The sequence below is a fragment of the Sminthopsis crassicaudata genome, chromosome 6, assembly GCF_048593235.1.
Source record: "Sminthopsis crassicaudata isolate SCR6 chromosome 6, ASM4859323v1, whole genome shotgun sequence".
NCBI classification, from domain to species: domain Eukaryota; kingdom Metazoa; phylum Chordata; class Mammalia; order Dasyuromorphia; family Dasyuridae; genus Sminthopsis; species Sminthopsis crassicaudata.
In genome coordinates this window covers 79633742-79656150 of record NC_133622.1, presented here as the reverse complement: position 1 = coordinate 79656150, position 22409 = coordinate 79633742, and the positions used below count along the sequence as shown (strand labels likewise).

At 37.4% G+C, this 22409-nt stretch overlaps 1 protein-coding gene across 6 annotated transcripts in view; it reads right to left on the bottom strand.

Moving 5' to 3' along the window:
* FHIP1A (FHF complex subunit HOOK interacting protein 1A) overlaps nt 1–22409 on the bottom strand; it is a 363684-nt gene that overhangs the window by 240947 nt on the left and 100328 nt on the right. For 4 of the 6 annotated variants that reach the window (XM_074274294.1, XM_074274295.1, XM_074274291.1 and 1 more), the window contains exon 2: nt 16324–16467. The exons of 1 other annotated variant lie outside the window; for it this stretch is intronic. The gene's annotated coding sequence lies outside the window, so the exon portion shown is untranslated. Of the gene's footprint in view, nt 1–9357; nt 9463–16323; nt 16468–22409 lie in introns of all 6 variants that reach the window. One more of the 6 variants, XM_074274292.1, reaches the window with a different exon arrangement.

The window sequence follows — 22409 nt, the reverse complement described above, 5'->3', positions numbered from 1 at the left end:
TTCTATTTGTAGGGAGAGGATTGTTTGTCATCTCTCTAGCAGGCATGAAAATCCACCCCAGTTTGAATAAATCTGAAAAATAATTACAATCTCTTACCTCTGCTACCATGGAAAATGTAATAACGTTTTTTTAAACTGCTATTGTGCTTTTTGGAGTTACCTGGCCCATAGGGTAGAGGTCAGAAGAAAAAGGATGGTCTTAGAGATTTACAGCCAAAGTGAAAATGTGGCTGTCACTATCGTCACCCCTCCTCCCCCAAAACTAGCATAACTCAGTACACGCCAGCTGATTGAAATTTTTCCCCAACCCATCCAACCCTTCCCCATTCTTCCTACTTCTACAGTTAGATCCCATTTGCCTTAGTGCAAAAATATACATTAATGAAAAAATATATAAATGAATGGATTATTATCCATACTATCCATCACTGGTATCTCTGTTTCTGTCTCTTTCTCATTTCTGACTCTGTCTTTGTCTCTCTCCCTCCCTCCCCTCCTCCTCTCCCTTTCCCTCTCTCTCCCATCTTTCTCCCTCCCATCTCTCTTTCTCTGTCACTCTCCCTTCCTCCCTCCTTCTCTCCCTCTCCCCCTCTTCTCCACCCCCTCTCTCTGCCATGTTTCCCTCCTTCCCTCCTCTTCCTCCCTCCTTCTCCACTCTTCCTCTCTTCCCCCCACTTCTCTCTTCCATAAACTCCTATTTAGAAATCAAGTGAGCAGCCCAATTGTCTCTTCTTTCTCCTTGCATCTCTAGACTCGAGTCATAGGCTCACTGATTCGTAACTAGAAGGGCCACAAATCCCCTGAATTTACAGCTAAAGAGAGATGTTGTGACTTTATCTAAGAGGACAGAGGCAGTAACAGAACCAGGATTCTAACTAAGCACATTAACATTAAATGCAGTTCTTTCCACTATAGCAGCCTTCCTCAATTCATTAATTCAGATAGGACTGAAACTCATAACCTTTACATTCTTTTTTTTGTTTTGTTTTGTTTTGCTGAGACAATTGGGGTTAAGTGATTTGCCCAGGATCACATAGTTAGGAAGTGTTAAATGTCTGAGACCAGATTTGAACTTGGGTCCTCCTGACTTCAGGGCTGGTGCTGTATCCACTGCGCCACCTAGCTGCCCCCAACCTTTGCATTCTTTAAGATGAGTACTAGTCCATTTTTGTGTCTATATGCAACATGATAATACCAAAACATAATTGATTTTCATCATTCAACTTGGGAATCCCTTCCATGCCTTGGACACTAACGTGTCATTGGAAGATTGCTTGTCTGGTAGATCCTGTAAAATCACTCCTTAAGTTGTAGAAATGAGAACTGGCCATTTGTAAGGCATATTAGAAGGCCCCTTAGATCCCCTTTGTCTCTGAGATTCTGTGATTTAGTGGGCACCAGGGAATTTAAGGGCCAGAACATGATCCTTTGGAAAATCCTGACAGTTTCTCTAGCCTGAGTATGAAGCTCATGTGATTATGGATCCCTAAAACAGGTCCCATATGATGACCAAAGACTGCAGCACCTAGTCCCAAACAATCATTCTGCACATATAAGAACGCTATCAGGTATCAGAAGCATCCAGCAACAGAGATGTACGTCAGCTTAGCACAAATTCCTAGAAAACCTCTTGAAAGGTACATATTCTAAGATACTGGATCTACATCAGTGTCATCTTCCTACACAAAGCGTGGGATCCTCCCAGTAAAGACTCCATCATTAACAGCACTCCATTCCACATGTTTGTAAATAGCCGAATGTTCTTGTAGCCTCTTTCATCCATATCTATTTAAACCAGCAACTAATTTATTTAAAAGAAAGAAAAAAACAGACAAACATACAGAATTCATTACCCAGGGGAGGCATTGTACTTAATGGTAATTAATCAAACTTTTTTCCCATCCTGTAGAAAACCAGCCACATAAATAACCATATCAAGAAGATCAATGGAGCATCTGTTTTATCTTTTAAAAAAATGAAACAAAACAAAACAAAACTCATCTGGCAAGGCAGCTCTCAGATGTTTCTGGCACACCTGAAACTAAAGCCTTTTTCAGAAAAAAAAAAGCTACAGCTTTCTATTAACAAACAGAATGCAGCCATAATCTCTTCCCTCGATTGGTTCTCTATAGTAATTATATAATTTTATATATACATGAACACATACTGACACAGGTGCACAGGAGTATAAACACCCACATAAAAAACACATAACAATATCATAAAAATTCAAGCTGGTAAAACTAAAGCTCTTGAGAGTTCACTTAATTTTTAAGAAAGGCAAATGTTCGTTATTCAGAAAATGTGCTTATATTTTTTTAATAATTCTACACACAGCAAACAAAGAACCTTTCTTAAAAAAATTGTTCACATCCACAGCAAACAATATGGTTTCTTTCCTGGAGGAGGTGCTTAGTCAATATTTTATAAGCCCTAGAGCTGAAAGAGACTGGAAATCAGCTCACTCTTTGGAAACTAGTGAAGTGAGGCCCCAAAAGTAAAAGTGGCTCAGCATCCAAGTCCCCAAAACAGTTAAAAAAAAAAGTGAGCTAGGATTCGAACACAGTTCCAAATGCCAAATGTCATCTAGTTCTACTATTCCATTTGGCTTGCAAATGAGTGAATTTAACAATGCACACATGGAATTCCTAATGAGCACAAATGAATAAAAATTGCTGAGACAAATGCCCAATTTTTGCTTTCCAAAGAAAACAACCTGAGTTCAGGTTTTTTATTTCTTTCATAATAACGCTTGGGAACAACTAACATATGACCGTACTATGGGGAGCTATGGTCCTTGTGGTCCTTAGCAAATCAATCTTTGCACAGAAAAAAAATTCCATTTCAACAAGCTATTGATTTAATAGTTGTGCCAAACATGAGGCAGCAGCAGGGATGCCATCACCCTTTGCCAGTTATATACGTCTTCTTGAACGGGCTGTAAATTTGGTGATTTTTTAGTTTAATCATCTCACCAATTTAACATTGGCTTTCTGGTTTTCTTATAATGACATGAATGGCAGAAGAAATCTATTCAAGATTTTCTTTTCTTACTAGATATCCCAGTGATAACTTTGAAGATGAAAACAAGATGCCTTCGTTAGAATAGGGCCATGGTACAGGATCTGTTACAAGTCATTGTTTCCTGCCATATGCCAGACACTGTGCTAGGCAACTGGGATACCAAAAAAAAAAAAAAGCCCCCATTCTCAGAGAACTAATGTTCTACTACATGAATACAATACACACACAGGAAGACCAAATACACACAAAATAAATATTAAGGTAATTGGCCAGAGAGGAATATGAAGAAGTTTTCTTGAAAGAAGTAGCCCTTGAGCTAAGTTTTAAAGAGAGGGAAGAGTCCCCAAAGATAAAGATAAAGAAGGGGAACCTAATAGCTCAATTTATGATCCCATATCCCTAAAGAATTTCAGTTATGGAGGATCACCTTTCATATAGGGAAAGGGGAAGAAAATAAGCATTTATTAAACACCTACTATGTGCCCGGCACGGTGCTTAGTAATTTACAAATATTATCTTATTTGATCTCCACAACCATGTGAAGTGGGGGCTATTATTTTTTCCATTTTATATTTGAGGAAAACTGTAGTGATTTGTCCAGAGCCACACAGCTACTAAGTGTCTGAGGCTGCATTTGAACTCAGAACTTCCTAACTCCAGACTCGGTACCCTAGTACCTAGCTAACTTTTTCTGCTCCATAATTTATTTTCAAAAGTCATAGCATTCTCAGACTGGCTCCTCTTCTCTCCTTTTATTAAAAAAAAAAAAATCTTTCCTCTTTCTTCTCTGAGGTCTTTTGTTCCCTCTTCCTTCAATTTCTTCTCTCCCTTCTCTTTTTTCTCTCTCCTCTTTCTTCCACTGTCCTTCCTCTCCTCTTCCTGCCCAATGACAAGGGACCTTTTTCTGGGCTCTGGAATTGAAAGTGATATTAAAACACCAATGAAGTTCTTAAAAGTTTCTGTATCGGTCTTAGGTCCAGGTGATTATGGTCAACAATTTCATCTGTGATATTTTGGATCTAGCACATATTGCTTCACAAAGTCTCAAAGGTATTTTTGAGGTCTCTGAGTTTTTGCCAATTATTAGTTTACGAGAGGTAAATATCTGCTGTATATATCCAACTACCCAGCCATGATATGCTCTGTGCTTAACTGTTGAGGGCTGAACAGTTTCTACAATCCCAATCTGCATTGATCAGTAAGTCCAAATTCCTTAAGGATAAGGTATCTATAATTTCCTAAATTATCATAATTCCTTCATTTCTATGAACAATTCTGCATGATATCATCATCATCATCATCACATCATTATTATTAAAGCTTTTCCCATATCTTGCCAGATGAACTTTATTGTTCAGTCATGTCTGACTCTTCATGACCCCATTTGGAGTTTTCTTGGTAGAAATACTGGAGGAGCTTGCCCTTTCCTTTTCTAGATCATTTTAACAGATTAGGAAATTGAGGCAAGCAGGATAAGTGACTTGTCCACTGTCACACAGCTCATCAGTGTCTGAGGCCAGATTTGAGCTCAGGAAGAGTGAGTCTCTGACTCTAGCCTGGTGCTCTGTGCCCTATGATCCCACCTAGCTTCCTGGACAGTCTCTTACTTTATTTAACCTTCTCATAAAGATGCTGCTGCTGCTGACCATGCATACATTTTGATAGTGTTTTATTTTCTTTTTAATTTTTCAATTTAAATTTAAATTAAATCTATTAATTTAATTATTATTAATAAAACAATTTAGTTTAATGTAAAACTTAAATTAAATTTAAATTTAAAATTGCAAAGCATTTTACATATATTATCTCATCTGATCTTTCCAATAACCCCATGAAGGAAGTGTTATTACTATTTCATTTTGCAGTTGATGAAACTAAGGATGAGAAAACTTGATTGACTTGCTCAGAGGCACACTGTAAGTGTCCACTCCGCCACCTAACTTTTTCCTTCAATATTAAGAAGAAAAAACTGCATCCTTTGTGCTTTGTGGCTCACCTAATCTTAGTGCAGCTTGTATTTATTTTTCATTTCCAAACCTCCTTTGTCTCCACAGTCTGGTCTATCACAGTAGGTCTATCAAATCTACTTCTTCAGGTTTATCCCAAATACTTCCCCCTGGTATCCCCCCTCCTCTTTCCCCACAGAGGGTCTCCTGCCCCTTCCCGGGCTCTCCTCCCTCCCTGGATTCCAGCCCCTTCTCGTCTCTCCCTCCTGTGATCACTGGTTCCTTCCAGAGCTCAGCTCAAAGCACCATCTCAGTCTTCCTTGTTAACTCCCCATGAAGGGGATTTTTTTTCTTTTTGGCTTGTACAGCTGGCACCTGGTAGAGCCTTGCATATATCAAAGCTCTTAATAAATTCTGAAGGATTAGAGTGGATTGCTAATATTCCTGAAACTAATATTATTTCTACCTCCAGCTATGAAATTTCTGACACAAGGCCTCTTCTTCCATCCATTACAGACAGCTTGCGCCAATTCATGAGACAGGGCAGATCCTCTACTAAGCTCTGGACTTCTGAGATATCTGATAGATCAGGAAACATCTTAGACCCTGTTCTTAACAGCCCCCGTAACCCTCTAAGGAAAACCAGAAGGATGATGAAACAAGGCAGGAGTTAGCCCTGAATCTTGCCACGGAATGCCTGACAATAAACACATTTACTCTTTTCTGTGCTTTTGTTGTTAATGCTGATCAGAGCAGTGAACTGAATTAGAGAGCATTCTTCAGAGATGTTCTGGGTTCAGATTCTGCCCTAGATATACATTAGCTGTATGATCTTAAGTAAGTCACTTCATATTCCAGCAGTTCTTTTTTTTTTTTTTTTTTTTTAATCTGTGTTGAATTTATTTATTTTGTTAAAAATTTCCCAATTGCATCTTACTCTGGTTCGGGCTTCTAGGCAGTGCCATCACCACTGTGATACCACCACCCTCACCACTACCACAATCACATCATCATTTAATTATAATTCCTTTTTTATTGAAGTTTTTTATTTTCAAAACATAGGTAAGGATACATTTCTAACACTGACCCTTGAAAAACCTTGTGTTCCCATTTTCCCCTGCTTCCCCTCACCTCCTTCCCTAGATGGCAAATAATCCAATATATGCTAAACATGGTAAAAATGTATGTAAATTGAATATAGGCAAACATATTTATACAATTATATTGCTGCACAAGAAAAATCTGATCAAAAAGGAAGAAAAATGAGAAAGAATAAAATTCAAGCAAACAAAAACAAAAAGTGAAAATGCTATGCTGTGATTCACACCCAGTTCCCACAGTTCTCTCTCTGGGAGTAGATGGCTGTCTTCATCACAAGATCATTGGAACTGGCATCAATCCTCTTATTGTTGGAAAGAGCCACGCCCATCAGAATTGATATTATTTCTGTGTATAATGATCTCCTGGTCCTGCTCATTTCACTCAGCATCATTTCATTTAAGTCTCTCCAAGCCTCTCTGTATTCCTCCTGCTGGTCATTTACAGAGCAATAATATTCCATAACCTTCATATACCATAATTTACCCAACCATTCTCCAACTGATGGACATCCATTCATCTTCCAGTTTCTGGCCACTACAAAGAGGGCTGCCACAAACATTCTTGCACATGGGTCCTTTTCCCTCCTTTAAGATCTCTTTGGTATATAAGCCCAGTAGAAATACTGCTGGGTCCAAGGGTATGCAGTTTGATAACAAGTTCCAAATTGCTCTCCAGAATGGTTGGATTCTTTCACAACTCCACCAACATTGCATCAGTGTCCCAGTTTTCCCACATCCCCTCCAACATTCATCATTATTTGTTCCTGTCATCTTAGCCAATCTGACAGATGTGTAGTGGTATCTCAGAGTTGGCAGAGTTCTAACCTGCACTGGTAAGAAAAGGTACCTCTATGGGAGCTAACAGGCAATTTGGGGCAGTAGAGAAAATTTTGCATTTTAAATTAGAAAGACTTGAATTCAAATTCTACCATAAACATTTCCTAGCTGGGTGACCCAGGGTAAGCAATTTAGGTGGTAGACTCAGTTCTTCAGCTATAAAATAGGGACAGGTAATGCAGGGTCTCCAGGGACCTTGTTTTTCCTTGTCTTAGCAGACTTCTAGCAAGAAGGTAAGGCAAAGATATGGAGGTGTCCATATCTCCTACCTGAAAATGTGGACACTTCTTGCCACTAAAACTCAATTTCTTGAATATTTCTTATTCACTCTGCCTGCCCCAGCCCCACTCTCTCTAGATCCCCCTGCAAGGGGATGGGAAAGGTAAAACTGCTGACCCTTTGATTTTATGCATTGAGATTTCTTCCAGAAGAAATTAACTATTTCCATATTTATGAAGAGCCAATTATGAAGGAGTTTTAATACTTGGCTATGTGTAAATAGCTGAAAGTGTGCCTGGAGCAGGGAGTTCACAGTACATTAACACTGCCAGAGCACTCTCCTTTCTGTCTCTCTGTTTCTCTCTCTCTCTGGATCTCTGTGTCTGTCTGTCTTTCTGACTCTGTCTCTCTCTGTCTCTTTCTCTCTGCTTTGTCAGTCTCTATCTTTCTATCTCTGTCTCTATTTTTATCTGTGTGTATCTCTCTGTCTCTGTTTCTATCTCTCTGTGTCTCTATCTCTCTCTGCCTCTGGCTCTGTTTCTCTCTGCCTTCCTCCCTTTCCTTCTTCCTTCCCTCCCTCCCTCCCCCACATCTCTCTTTGTCTCTCCCTCTCCCTCCCTCCCTTTCTCTCTGTCTCTCTCTCTGTGTATGTATGTGTGTGTGTATGTCTCCTTCTTTATTCTTTTTTTTTTTTTTTAGAGGCAATTGGGATTAAGTGACTTGCCCAGGATCACACAACCAATTAAGTAACTCATTGGATCCTCACATTAACCCTGGGCAATAGGTGCTATTGTTATCCCATTTTTAAAATGGGGAAAATGAGGCAAACAGAAATTAAATAATATGCTTGGTGTCTCAGACACTTAACACTTCCTAGCTGTATGACCCTAGGCAAGTCACTTAACCCCAGCCTCAGGGGGAAAAAAAAATTTTTTAAATAATAGTATGCTTGGGGGTCACATGGCTAAGTTAGCATCTAAATTTGAACCCAGATTTACCTAACTCCAAGCCCAGAGCCTTATCTATTAGTTCATGGAAAAAGATTAGCTTCAGAAGCAAGAGGTAGACTCAAGTCTTGGCTCTAAAATATACTAGTATTATGAATCTGGGCTAACTAGTTACTAGCACAGGAAACTTTTTGATGTTAAAAAATTAAGATATTTTATTTTCTCCAATTATATGTTAAAAAACAATTATTAAGATTTTTTAAACAAAAGTTTTGTTCTAAATTCTATTCCTTCGTCCTCTCTGAAACAGTAAGCAATCAGATATAGATCATACATGTCTCATCAGGTAAAACATTAGTCATTTTGTACAAGAATATTCAATTAAAAGAGAAATTGAAAGAAAATGAAAAATAGCCTGCTTCAGTCTGTATTTAATCAATATCAATTCTTTCTCTGGAGTCAGATAGTGTGCTTCTTCATTAGTCCTTTGGGTTCGCCTTGGATCATTGTATTGGTGAGACCAACTAAGTCATTCACAATTCTTCATTGTATAATATTGCTGTAACATTGTACAAGGTTCACCTGACTTAGCATCAGTTCATGTAAGTCTTTCTCTATTTTTCTGAAATCATCCTGCTTGTTATTTTTTACAGCACAATAATATCCCATCCCAATCATATACCCCAGCTTATTTAGCCTTTCCCCAACTGATGAGCATCCCTCTGATTTCTAATTCTTAGCCACCACAAAAAGAGCTGCTATAAATTTTCCCTTTTAAAAAAAAAAATCTTTGGAATATAAGCCTCGTAGTGATATTCAGGCAACTCTCTTAAGACTAAAAAAAAGATTGATAAATCGATCAATTATCAAGCATTTATTAAGTGCTTCCTATGTTCTAATATTGTGCTAACCCCTGATCCTGAAGAAAAACAAAAAGCAGAGTCTCTGCCTTCATGGAGTTTACATTCTAATGAGGGGTGACAAGATGAAGATAGTTTAGACATAAGATAAATGCTATCAATCTATATCATTGGAGGGAATTTTCCACATGAGAGTAACCCAAACTCACTAAATAACAGCTCCTAAGACCACAGATTTAGAGTTTGCAGGCACCTTGTTGGATATTGTTTGAGCCTCTTTGTTTTTTAAACATGGTCATTTGCTCAGTTATATACATATTAAGGAAAAGAGTTAGAATTCAATCAAGTCCTAAAATCGGCATATTCTTCACTATCCTATACTGCCTCCACCAGGTCTGACCAAAAAAAGAAAAAATAAACCCACCTTTCACTGCTCCCCCCAAAATCAAACCAGTTGTAATCTTTTCTAATTTGCTCTCTTTTATTTCTTTTCTCGTTTCCTGCTCCCTTCCAAGGTAAGCTCTGAATTCTGTGAAATAAAAAGACAAACATCTCTCAGCAAGAATAACAACAATAACAAAAACCAAAAGAACAAACAAAAAAAAAATCACAAAAACACGAGGGCTAATACAGAGATCAGAAGCTGCTCTGGACATGCTTCTCCTTTGATCAAAGCAATAGGACTCAGCACTCAGCATCAAAGGCCGAAATCTGAAGCAAGGTGCTTACAAGGGAGGGTCTAAACAACTAGTATAGCCCTAAGTATCAACAAGCCTCTTTTGAAAACCCAGGAAAGGTGGGAGACTCCAAAGGTCACCCTCAAGCTGCCGCTGCTGGTGGTGATCATGTTAATATTCTTGCATCTCTGAAATTAAATCTCAGAGGACACAGCAGATGGCCTGCTGGTGTGGCTGGGCAAAGCTGCTTCAGAAAAGATACAGGCAGACACCCTTCCAAACTAAAAATCCTGCTCCTTGGCCGCATCCACAAATAAAATCCCTCTGTATCATTTTCAATCTTCCTTTATTGGCCAATGTCATTCTGTACTTCAGAAAGAATAAATGATGAGGTATGCTTAAAAATATCGCCTCATTTTCCCTTTTTTTCTTAGCAGCCTGTAACCCTTTGGGCTCCATAGTTGAATACTCTGAAACCTGCCAGTTGAATTCTAGAATTTCAGCTAAGATTTCCTTCCCCAAGAACTTCCAACAACTCTATTCTTTCATCATTTTGTAAAAACTATATTGTTTCTGTTCCAGCTAGTGCTGGAATTTGAAGTCAGAGGCCCTGAATTCAAATCTTGCCTCCTGCTTCATATCTGTGCAATTCTAAGCAAGACCCTTACCCTCTCTAGGCCACTATTTCTCTAAAAGGAGTCCCTTTCCAGACAGAAATCTATGACTTCATGAGTCCCACATTACTAATTAGCTTTTTTGGGGTTACTTCCACTCAGATCAATAGCTTGTTTTGCTTTTCTATTTCTTCCCTCTAAGTCCACACCCACCATCAGCCAGCCCCTAAAAATCAGATACAACAAAAACTCATTTGGGACCATTTCCACCCCTCCAAATTCATCACCTACTATAAAGTGCAAAAAACACAGAGTGTTTTATGAGATTTAAACAGGTGTTACAAGAGATAACAGGTGGTATAGACAAGTTTTTGCATGACCTAATCTGTATCTAATCTTCACTACTAATCTCACTTAGTAAATTCAAAGGTTTTTGATGACTATCTTAATTTTTCTTCCTCAAGCTGACTTTTAAGCAAGCAAAGACAAAATGCTTTTGTTCCTTTAATGTAGAGGGAGACTTTAATGGCCCATGTCTGGGGGTAAGGAGAGCTCATCCATCCACATCAGCCTTGTCCCTAGTTGTGGTTTTTTAAGGATTGAGCTTTTAAATTAAGGATTCCGATCAGAAAGAGAAATTGTAATAAAGGTTAGCATAAATGAAGCTTCCTTTCTCCAAAGTTGAGCCAATGCTCTAGGGATGGGATGGTCTAGACTTGTTCTTCGCGAAATTAAAAACTAGGAATTGCTCCTTAAGGACTCTGCCACTTGGGGAAGTCATCTAATTTTTCTGGGCCTCATTTTCCTTATATTATAAGATATGATTGGAATCAGGATCTAAACCTATGATCTTATAAATTCATTAATTTTCCCCTTCTGGTTGAAAATTCTTAATGGCAATCTCTGTGGAATCCCTAGTTACCTACTCATTGTAAAAATGCTCTTGTTGAGAGTTGATGGATAAAATGACATGAGAATGACTGCTTCAAGGCCAAAGGAAACAAAACTGTGATAATGGGAATGCAAGAAGGAGGAAAAAATATAAATATCAACTACAGATCCAATTTTACCATTGCTTCTGGAAGAAAGGTAAATGAAATTGTAAGTGAACCCCACTCACTTGTACCAACTTTTCTAATCTCATCCTCATCATGAGTCCAACATAAATCCTCTGTTCCAAACAGGGCAGTATTCACTATTCCAGGGAAATATCTTTAACATAAATGCTATCCATATCTCAAGGCTAGATTTAAGTCCTGCATTCCCTATAAAGCTTTCTGGAACCATCTCAATCCAAAATGATGTCTTCTCTCCAACCAAGTGCAAAAGTAGTTATTTGTTTACTATTCATTTGGTATATTTTCAAATTTTATCTCACATTGCCATCTCTTATAACATAAGCTAGCACTGAGACATGTCACTCAGAATGGATACTGATGTCCATTCCCATTCTAAAAAGATCAATCAATAATAAACCTATGGCGATTCAATTAAAAGAGTTACTGAGCATCTATCACAGAAGCCTTTCCCAACCCCTCTTAATTCCAATGCCTCAGTCCTATTAATTCTCTCTTGTTAGTCCTGTATATAGTTTGCTTTGTACATATTTGTTTGAATGTCGGTCATTAAATTGTAGCCTCTTTGAGAATAGGGAATGTTTTTTGTGTCTTTTTGTATCCCCAGCCCTTAACACAATATTTGGCACACGGTAGATATTTAATAAAAATATACTGAATTGAATTAAAGACATTACACTAAGTACCATGGAAGGAGAAGTGGGAATTTTAAAAATAAATGGTTGTACCCTCCTCATTCAATAACTAGTCTACACAATAGTCTGAGGATAAAGCTTATGCAAAAATAACAATAATGTAGGATGCGATGTGAAAGTTAAATAAGAGATGTAATAAGTGATACTTAAAATTCAGGGAATGGAGAAATAACTATGTATTTTCTGCAGACCTATTGAAAAGGTTCCTCCTTTTGCATATCTTTAATCAGAGGTTCATGAATCTAACACTGGAAGTCACCCCAAAGGTCATTTAGGCCAATCCTCTTATTTACAGATGAGGAAACTGAGGTCTATAAAAGTTAACTGATGTACCCCAAATCATAAATTGACTAACAGTACTAGCTTGAATTTTTTTACTTGTAATACCAAACCAAAACACTACTAATACAATCTTTGTGCCATGATGTTCTTTATTCCAAAGTCCAGGAAAAATAAGCTAAAATTAATAGCCTTAATTCTTTTTTAGAATGATTCTTTATTATTTTTATTTTCAAAGCCAGGTGTAGTACATTAAGCAAGAGTCAGGAAACTTGTTTCTACTTCCAGGGAAACCAGTCACTTGCTGTTTGACCTCAAGCAAGTCATGACTTCTCTGGACCTCATTCTTCCCAAGAGCAAGAGAAAAAAAAAAAAAAAAAAAGCCTGAGAGATTGAACTAGACAATCCTTGGGTTGTCCTCCTGTTCCAATATTCCATGATTCTGAGATGGTTTTTGAAGAATGGGACTATATCAGTTCTCAACGACTGTATGAAATGTTTTAAGTCATTGATAATTAGTAAAATGCAAATTAAAACAACTCTTGAGATTTCACCACCAATCCAGATAACAAAAGACTATTTAATGGCAAAAGATGTTTTGGTTTGATTTGATTTTGTGGAGAGGAGGACTATAGGAAATCAAGTCCATTAATGTATTGTAGATACTTATGTTTGCTCTAAAAAAAGTTTTTTTATAATTACACTTAAAAAGTCACTAAATTTTACATATCCTTTAATTCAGTAACCATTACTAGTTATAGACATCAAGGAAACTAAAAACAGAGAGGTCCCACACAAACAAATATTTATAGCAGAACTTTCTGCAATTACAAAGAACTAGAAGGAAAGTGGGAGTTCATTGATTAGGGAATTATTAAATAAGTTGTAGCATGTGAATATAATAGGCTACAACAATACTAATAATAACTAATATTAATAATAAAAATAATTTATAATAATAGTCAATATTTCTATAGAGTCTATTATGAGCAGTTAGGTGGTGCAGTGGATAGACTGCCAGGTCTTAAGTCAAAAGACTCATCTTCTTCTTCCAAATCTGGCCTCAGACACTTCCTAGCTGTGTGACCCTGCGCAAAATCATTTAACTTTGTTTGCCTCAGTTTCCCCATCTGTAAAATGAACTGAAGAAGGAAATAGCAAAGCACTCTAGGATCTCTGCCAAGAAAACTCCAAATGGGGTCACAAAGAGACAGACAGAACTGAAATCACTAAGAAAGAACAAGCACCTACTAGGTGTCAGGCACTATGCTAAGTGCTTTACAAATATTATCTCATTTCATCCTGACAACAATTCTGGAAGATAAGGAATGAGAGATGAAGGGAAAGAGAGAGAAAGAGAAGTAAAGAGAGAGAAGAGAGAGGGAGAGAGAGAAGCTATTATTATCCCATTTTACAGATAAGGAAACTGAGAGAGATGAAATGATTTACCCAAAGTCACACAGTTAGAATGTTATCTTGAGTACACATTTGAACTCAGGTCCTCCTGATTCACTGGGGCTCTATGCACTGCACTACTTAATTCTTCCAAAAGAAATAACAAATATAAAGAATAATTTATCTTTATTCTATTCCAAGAAACTCAGAAAGACCTCTATGAACTGATGCAGAATAATGTAAAGAAAACCAAGAGGCCAATTTAAACAATGACCACAATAATCTAAAAGAAAACAAAGCTAAAAGATTTCAGCACATTGAATAACTAGTCACGACTTTATAGGACTGATGATGAAGCATGCCTCTTGGGGTGGTGCTAGTAGATTTTGACAGTAATGTACAAATGAAAAGCACATCAATAAATCATTTTAAAGCGGGAAAAAGATTTTTGCATCCTAGTAAGTGATAGAGCTAAGAATTAAACCCACTGGGTCAGACAACTTAAAATAAGTCATCATATCATACAAAACAGTTTTTCCCTTTGGTATTAAACAAGCAATGATATAGTTTGCTGCCAAGATCCTTAAGGATAAAAGCATAATTTATTTATGGGTATAAAAAGTGTATAATAAATGATTTCTTATGTGCACAAATCTGACATTCTCTAAAATTAATTTTTAAAAGCCTAGAGTGGAATATTCAAGCTAATGAAAGTCACTTCCTTTCTATAAACACCTCTGCTCCAACGAAGTACCTTTCATCTGAGGATTACAAAGCACATTGTCATGAATCCCAGAGCCAACGGGATGAGTGAAGGCTGTTTTTGTCTATCTGATGCCAGGCTCTACACAGTATAGTTAAAATGGTCTGTGCCCAGTGTTCCACAAGTCAATTCAGGGAAACAAACATTTACTCTGAACCTCCTCTGAACCACATGCAAGGGATGCAAAGACAAAGGAAGCAGTTCTGCCCTAGAGGAGTTTATATTGTATTAGGGATGAGGAACAGGATACTGATGGCAAGAACTACAAAGTTCATAAGTCATTTTCAAAAGTAGAGAGTGTTAAAAACTAATGGGATCCAGAAGACGGCAAATAAACTATCCTATGAAGTGAGCATAAGGAGTGGAGGTAAAGAGGGAACCCATTCCAGATATGGAGCACCATCTGTTCAAAGAATCAAGGTGGGTGATGGGAATGGGCACAGATTAACTGGAACATTATTGAGTGCAAAGGAATGAAATGAAATTCTAGATTCAGAGCTGGAATGGATAGACATTAAAAGGCAGTTAGTCTGACCTCATTTTTACAGATAAGGAAACAGAGGCCATAAGTGATTTACCCAAGATCACACAGGTGATAAAGACAGAGATGGGATGTGAACCCAGGTAGACTCTCCTTATGTCATTAGACTGCCCATTTAGACAAACTAGAAAAGAGGAAAGGATCCAGAATGGAAGGGCTTCGAAATTTTGTAATAAGCCTAGAATTGACAGGGAATTACAGTATTTTAGGGTCGATTACTGGATAAATGAATGCAGCGAGGCACCTTAGATCTAAGCAGATTTCCTAAGAATCAATTTATCAGCATCTCTGTCAAGGAGGGCCATGTAATAAAATTAGATATTTGGCACTTGAAAAGAACAATGAATCAAGTCTACCCTTTCTCTCCAGAAATACATATTTCCCATTTAGGCAAGAAATCAAGATATCTATCAACTTATAATTTTTTTCTTTCTAAAAATAATTATTATATTTTTAACCTTCTTCTTTTTTAAATTTTGAATTCCAGATTACCAACTTATTAATGTCATCCTTTTTCTCCAGAAACACATATGTTTCCCATTTAGGCAAGAAATCAAGATATCTATCAACTTACAATTTTTTTTCTTTCTAAAAATATTTATTATATTTTTAACATTCTTCTTTTTTAAATTTTGAATTCCAGATTACCAACTTATTAAAATCTTCAAACACTCATTCTCTAACCAAACCTCTAATTCTAATTCTCTAACTCTAACCTAATTACACATAACTTCCCTGAAACTCTGATCCTTTGTGAATTCATTAGCATGCACAATGATGTATGTTCACTGAAAGTGTAACTAGGAAAAAAAGGGAATTAAATTGAAGCAATGCCTGTACATCTGACTTGATCCAAATGGGATCTGAAAAACAGATACTCAGTGAAAGTGTTCATGGGTTGGGGAATGGCTGAACAAACCATGTATGTCATAGAATTCTAGTGAGAATAAGAAATGATGAATGTGAGGAATTTAGAGAAACATGTAAAGATTTTGTATGAACTGATGCTGAGTGAAGTGGGCAGAACAAGAGCAATATGTACAAGAACTACTATAATGTAGAGAAGGGAACGCTTAAAAGGAAGCCAATTTCTGAACAGTCATAACGGTCGATCTTACATCCCCAAGGATGAATGATAATATATACCTCCCCTCCTTATGGTACAGTCAGAGTCTCTGTAGCAGTTAGTTTTGCTAATTATTATCCTTTCTACAGAGTGGAGGGGGTGACATATCTAGAAATAACTGGAATATATAAACAAAAGGCTGACTAAATTTTATTTGAAAGAAAAACTGCCCATCCCTAAGACCAAATCAAAACGAAGGTTAATTTTTTTTTAAAGTTTCTTACCAGTAATTGTTTTCTCTCAGAAAAGCAGCCAATCTGTATCTGAGTTGAATTTGCTGGCTTCACTCCATCACACAGTTCACCTCAAGAGATTTCTGGATCATCAGTCTGAACTGCCAGATATTCCCTGGAGAGAACTTCCAAAGACTGTAGACAAGAAAAAGAAATACCCCTCAAGCATTAACATTGATGAGAAACAATTCCCCTTTTCCTCTTATACTTTCTCATTCACTACCATTTATTTAGCATTGAATACGAGATACTCAGAAATGATAGCTGCCCTGGTTGCAAAAGGATAAATTATAAGGAATGATTGGTCTTTAATTTAGGACTCTGGGTGCCAGCCAAAGAGAGAGATTCCTGGCTGGAAAACAGCAAGTAGGCAATGATTCTCCCATCACATTAGGAGTGTGATAAGTAATTATAGACTTCTCAAAGCCAAAAAAAAAATCCTTTATTATAACCAAAAAAAAAAAAATATCCTGGAATTAGAGAGATACCCACACAAGAGTATTAATTTAAAAGCAATGCTGATAGAACATAAAGACAATATAGTATAACATAGCAAACAGTGAAGCGAAGCCCTTTGTGAATTTCTTCTGAAAACATGCAGTTCTGCCTGGAATATAACATAGCATAATTAATGTCAAGTTAGGTTTGACCTATTCAGATACTGAAATCTAGAATGTATTAATAAGCATGGAAAAACCTCTCTCTCCATCTTTTTTGCCAAGCTCTATTCTTTCTATTTGAAATAGTATCATCTTCCAATATCATAGGCCTAACTAGGGAAAAAGAAGAAAACTCATGTAAAAAAGGATTATCAAAGTAGCAACCAGGAGCTTTAATCAAGGCAAGAAAAATTGAAATTAAGGACCCCTCCTGGCCCTAAAATGCAGAAGAGGGAAGGGGCAGGAAGCATCCTTGAACAGGGAACAAATCTCCTAAAAGCTACAGCCTTTTGAAGATGTTACATAAGTTGTTTTACAAAATAGTTAAAAACCCATGGAGCAAGCTAGGGAGATATGGGGAGTGGTAGCATCTGGTCAGAATAATGGGATCCAGATGCAGCAAGACTGGCTCCACCTGGTATGAACTTGCTTCCACCAGAGAATCGGGATCAGGCTGTGCATCTCATGGCTGTATTCAACACAACCAATGGTCCATTCCCTCCTACTAGGAAATTGTAAGAAAATATATTGAGGAAAGCTGATTTCAGTCTAGTGGAAATGACTCCCCAAAAGAGAAAAAGGACTAGGAGAGCTGAAGTTCATTGTGGACGTGTTCAAAATACTACCCACAAACAGCAATAAACCTCACTTAAACATATGTTAGAACCAGGTATAGAGATTAAAAAAATAATAATAACAAAAAATAACAAAATAATAACCATTCGTAGAGTCAACATTTACATAGCTCACAATTGAACAGTTTGTAAGTAAGTGGATCCACGTTTTGTTTTGGAACTATATCTACCAGAAGCTTGGATGAAACCCTAGCAGTTTTCACCATGCCCAATTTTAGAAGATGATAGGAATCTTGCAGGGGAGACATGATTGAAACATGAAGCACAGGAAAACAACCACCCACAAAGAAGAAAGGTCGTTCCAGGTGAGGGGAAGTAGAGAGATTAGAGTTAGAGACTATAAAAAAGGCAAGGTGAGTCAGCTCTGATCCTGGCGTATGGAAAGCTAATATCAGAGAAGAAAATTCACCCTCGCTATGCCCAATATCTGAAGGAACAATGCATACTAACTGCTGTTTCAAAACTCACAAGAAAGGATTGAGCAGAGACTGTTCAGAGACACCGCTCTCAAGAATCCTAACAAATAACTGAGTTTAAATGAATTACAATTTCCCAAGGGGTGAGGATGTCTGATGATTGAGAAAGGATTATGATTCACATGGTTGCCTGGGGAATATGGGGAAGTATGGTCCTTTGAATATCTGGTTCACTTTTTTTCCTAGTTTACCTTGCTTTAGGGTTTGTTCAAATTATGTATACTATTTCTGTGTCTCTAAGTATGTCTCGCAAAGGGGCTCACGATCTATGGATCTGAACAGTTGATAACCTAACCCAAGAGGTAGCAAGTTGTCCCAAAGCCACAAATGCACCAGACTACAAGAGATTTAGAAGTGATCCTCCCCATAACTCTGAAAGGAAAATAGGAACACAGTTATCACCATTTTACTTGAAGGTTCTGAATAAGTGACTTAAGGGATTTAACTTAAGGTCAATCAGTTCATAAAGGATGAAGTCTTGAACCTGAACCAAAAAAAAAAAAAAAACACTAACACCCCCAACAACAATAAGAATAACAAGAACAAACAGAATAAAATCAAGAAAAGAAGAAAATGAGGAACAACTTTAAAAGACAAAAAGAGAAGATCAATTGTCAAAGTCAATTATCTAGAGGCAGAGATACATTAGAAAAAGATTTGGAGTCAGAGAACCTGAATTCAAATCTTAATACTTGCATGATTTGTACATCCAAATTATTTCAGTTTTTTGGCTCTAAAATATGGGGGTTAGAGCAGACAGCCTCTACAAGTCCCTTCCACCTCTAAATCTATGACTATGATCTTTATAAGTAAAAGAAATAAAAAATGAATTTTGTAGAACTTAAGGTTTCCCATCATTCAATAATGTCATTTAATAATTTGTATAGCCATAATATACTATAGGAAATGAATTTGAAAAGTCCTTTAGAAATACTTGCAATAATAATAATAATAATAATGATAACTAGAATTTGTCTACCTCTTTAAGGTCTGCAAAGCCTTTTACAAATATTATTTGTTTGATCCTCACAATGACCTTGGGAAGATGCTCCTTTTCTTCCCATTCTACAGATAAGAAAACCAAGGCAGATAGATGAAATGTAACCAGATTTGATCTGTTTTTAATTACAGAGGATGATAAAGAATGGGGGTTTACACACTTTTCTTCTTACAACTTTTTTTTTTTTAACGAACAGAGGAATATAACAGATTAGGAGAGAAGGCTGACACAAGGAGAAAACAGTGAAAACCAATATAAGTAAATTAGATGTTAACCGAATCTATGGTTTCGATCTGAACCAGAATCTGGAGGGGAAAAGCCTCTAAGTTTCATATGAAACAAAAATCAAACAAGTGACATGTTTTCCTCCACCAATATGCCCCATCCCTAGTTATAATCAATCCAATATTCACTAGAATACAGAGTGCCTCTTGTTCAGGCTGGTGAGTGCTAAGAGCACGGAATTCTGAGCATTAAGTTTTATCTGTTACAGAATCCTCCTCTTCCTGTAATCCCACATGAACAGTGTGAGCACCGTGCACCAGAAAAAGAGCAATATTCAGCTCTCCAGCCTGCCTCGTAAGAATTACAAATTGCTTCTGCAAGCTTTTCAGGTGATTTCAAGTCTTCCTTCGTTTTGCTGCTCGTGAATTATGAAAGGTCATCCCTAATTCATGAGAAATATTTTGCCCATCATCCTGCCCATTACCATATGTCCTCATCACACACTCTCTGTTTATAGGCACTCACACTCACTCCCAGACACCTTCACTTGGGTAATAAGGCATTGGCAGAGATTAGGAAGCCTCGTTGCCACCCGCCTATTGTACCATCAGGATATTATCCCCAGCAGCAACACTTCATGACTTCAAAGGAAGCAGCTACCTTTGACAGTAATGCACAGAAGGACACCAAATGCAAGGTTAAAAGGAATTCATGAAAACTGAAAGAGCTCTCCTTGGATGCACTGACTCTTAATCATTCTCTTGGGTTATCGTGTCATTTCAAAAAAGAGCTCCTCCTGCCAAAAAGCTAAAACACAGTCTTTAACAATTCATTTACACTAAAATCCCATCTCCTCCCACCTTCCATCTCTGTCCCTCCCCTCCTCTCACTCCAGGAAAAGGCTTTCTTTTTAATAAAACATTCTGCTTCCATCTAGTAAAATTCAGGTCCAAACACTCAGCGGTAGCCCTGTCACATTCCTAACGTCAATGGAGAAATTCAAATTCAGAGCTGAGTCTATGCACTTAAGCAAAACCTGTGAGTTCAGCTATCTGCTACTAGGGGCGAAGGGGTGGGGGAAGCAGAAGAGTACCAGGAAAACCTGGTTTTCTCTGTCAAAGGACAAGGACTTCCAATGGCCACATCAACAAACTTCCTTCCAAAATGGTGAGATACACAATATGAAGAGTCCAATGTTTAATTCACAGTGCTATTATCTGATCTGTTACACATCAAATCAGCTTGAGTTTTCACTATGTTTGTAAGTAGTCCTAAAGTGGAAGAGGGGTTGTTTTTCAAATTCTCATTTTCGACGTTGAGAGAACTGAACCAAAACAACTCAATTAACAGAGATTGTAGAGGGCTAGATTTCAGTAGGGGGTGGGGGGAGGCTGGAGGACTTGGATGTGAATTCGATTGTGTCACTTAACAAGGTCTGTGATATTCAACCAGTCACCTTCCGGGCTGCAATTGCTTTGGACTCCCTTCAGCTTCTAAATCTGATGATATCTTATTAAGTGTTCACTATGTGCAAAGCCCTGTGCTAGACTCAAAGGGGATAAATATAAAAGACATTGATCCCTGCCCTCAGTCTACTTATAAATCTTAGAGAACATTGTTAACAGTTTAAATACTGCCCAACTTTTCTATCCTCCATACCTTACTAGTGCTCAAAGAATTACAAAGTGTTTTATTGGTATTATTGTACTTGATTCTCACAGCAGTGTGACAAAGGGACTACTATTATACCCATTTTACAGAAGAAGAAAATGAAACTCAGAGATATAATATAGCTGCTAAGGGTCTAGGGCAAGATTGAACTCAAAGCCCTATCTACTACAACATTCTGTATTAATAGCAACTATTCACATAGTTTGCTGCCTGGAACAGGTCCATACAAGAGCTCAAAAACACTGAGCTATTTGACCAATGTCAACTAAAATAACAATTCTCCCTTCAGTTCTTCCAGCCACAGGAGAAACTGTATTTACCATTTGAATACCTCTAAATTTTTCTGGTGAAACAAAATGTGGGGACAACTGCAGCTCATCTTATTTAGTAGAGAAACCAGTGCCACTGAGCAGAAAGCACATGAGAACTTATACAACCACACACCCCTCCAAGGTTCAAATGAGTAGAGCTCAGTGGTCCAAAAACTTTTAAATAGGGGCCTGTTCACTGTCCCTCAGACTGTTGGAGGCCAGACTACAGTAAAAACAAAAGCTCACACTCTGTCTCTGCCCCTCAGCCCATTTGCCATAACCCGGCAGCCGCATAAACGTCCTCAGTGGGCTGCGGTTGAGAACCCCTGCTTAAATAAAGTGTCTTAATGTCTACTGAAGTATCCTCAGCTGGTAGCCAGGCAACAAACCAAATGCTCCCAAAACAGATGCTCCAGAGGGCTGAGATAACCCAAGAATGATCTTACTATCAATCAGAGCCATATAGTACAAGAGATTGCACAAAAACAGCTTGAAACAAGTTACCTAATGTGCTTTCTTTCCCTTAAGTGAAACCACACAGCATAGCATGGTGGAAAGAGTACCAGAGAAGCAGCACTTTTGCCTATAGGCAGAAAGGTAGTACTAAGGGTTCAAAATAAAAAATATATTGGAATTTTTAAGATGCATATTATTTTCCACTCCAAATGCTCTCCCCCAAACCTCTCTTGCTTCTCCTTTTGAGGTTTAAAAAAAAAAAAAGCCATTACAAAGATATATAGTCATGCAAAATAAATTTCCAGGTTACAATGTTTAAAAAAGAAGAAAGAAAGAAAACATCTTTCAATCTATAATCTGTGAACACTGGTTCTCTATCTGAAGAAGGAAAGAATGTTTATTCATAGTCCTTTGGAACTGTGGCTGCCACTGTGTGGATTAGAGTTCCAATTCTTTCAAAGTTAATTCTATGATAATCACACAAAATAATTTACATTATTGCTTTTATTCTATAAATTGCTCTGGTTTTTCTCACTTCACTTTTCATTAGCTTATGCAAGTCTTCCCAAGTTTTTCTGAAACCATCCCCTTCATCACTTCTTATAACATAATAATATTCCATCACAATCATATACCATGATTTA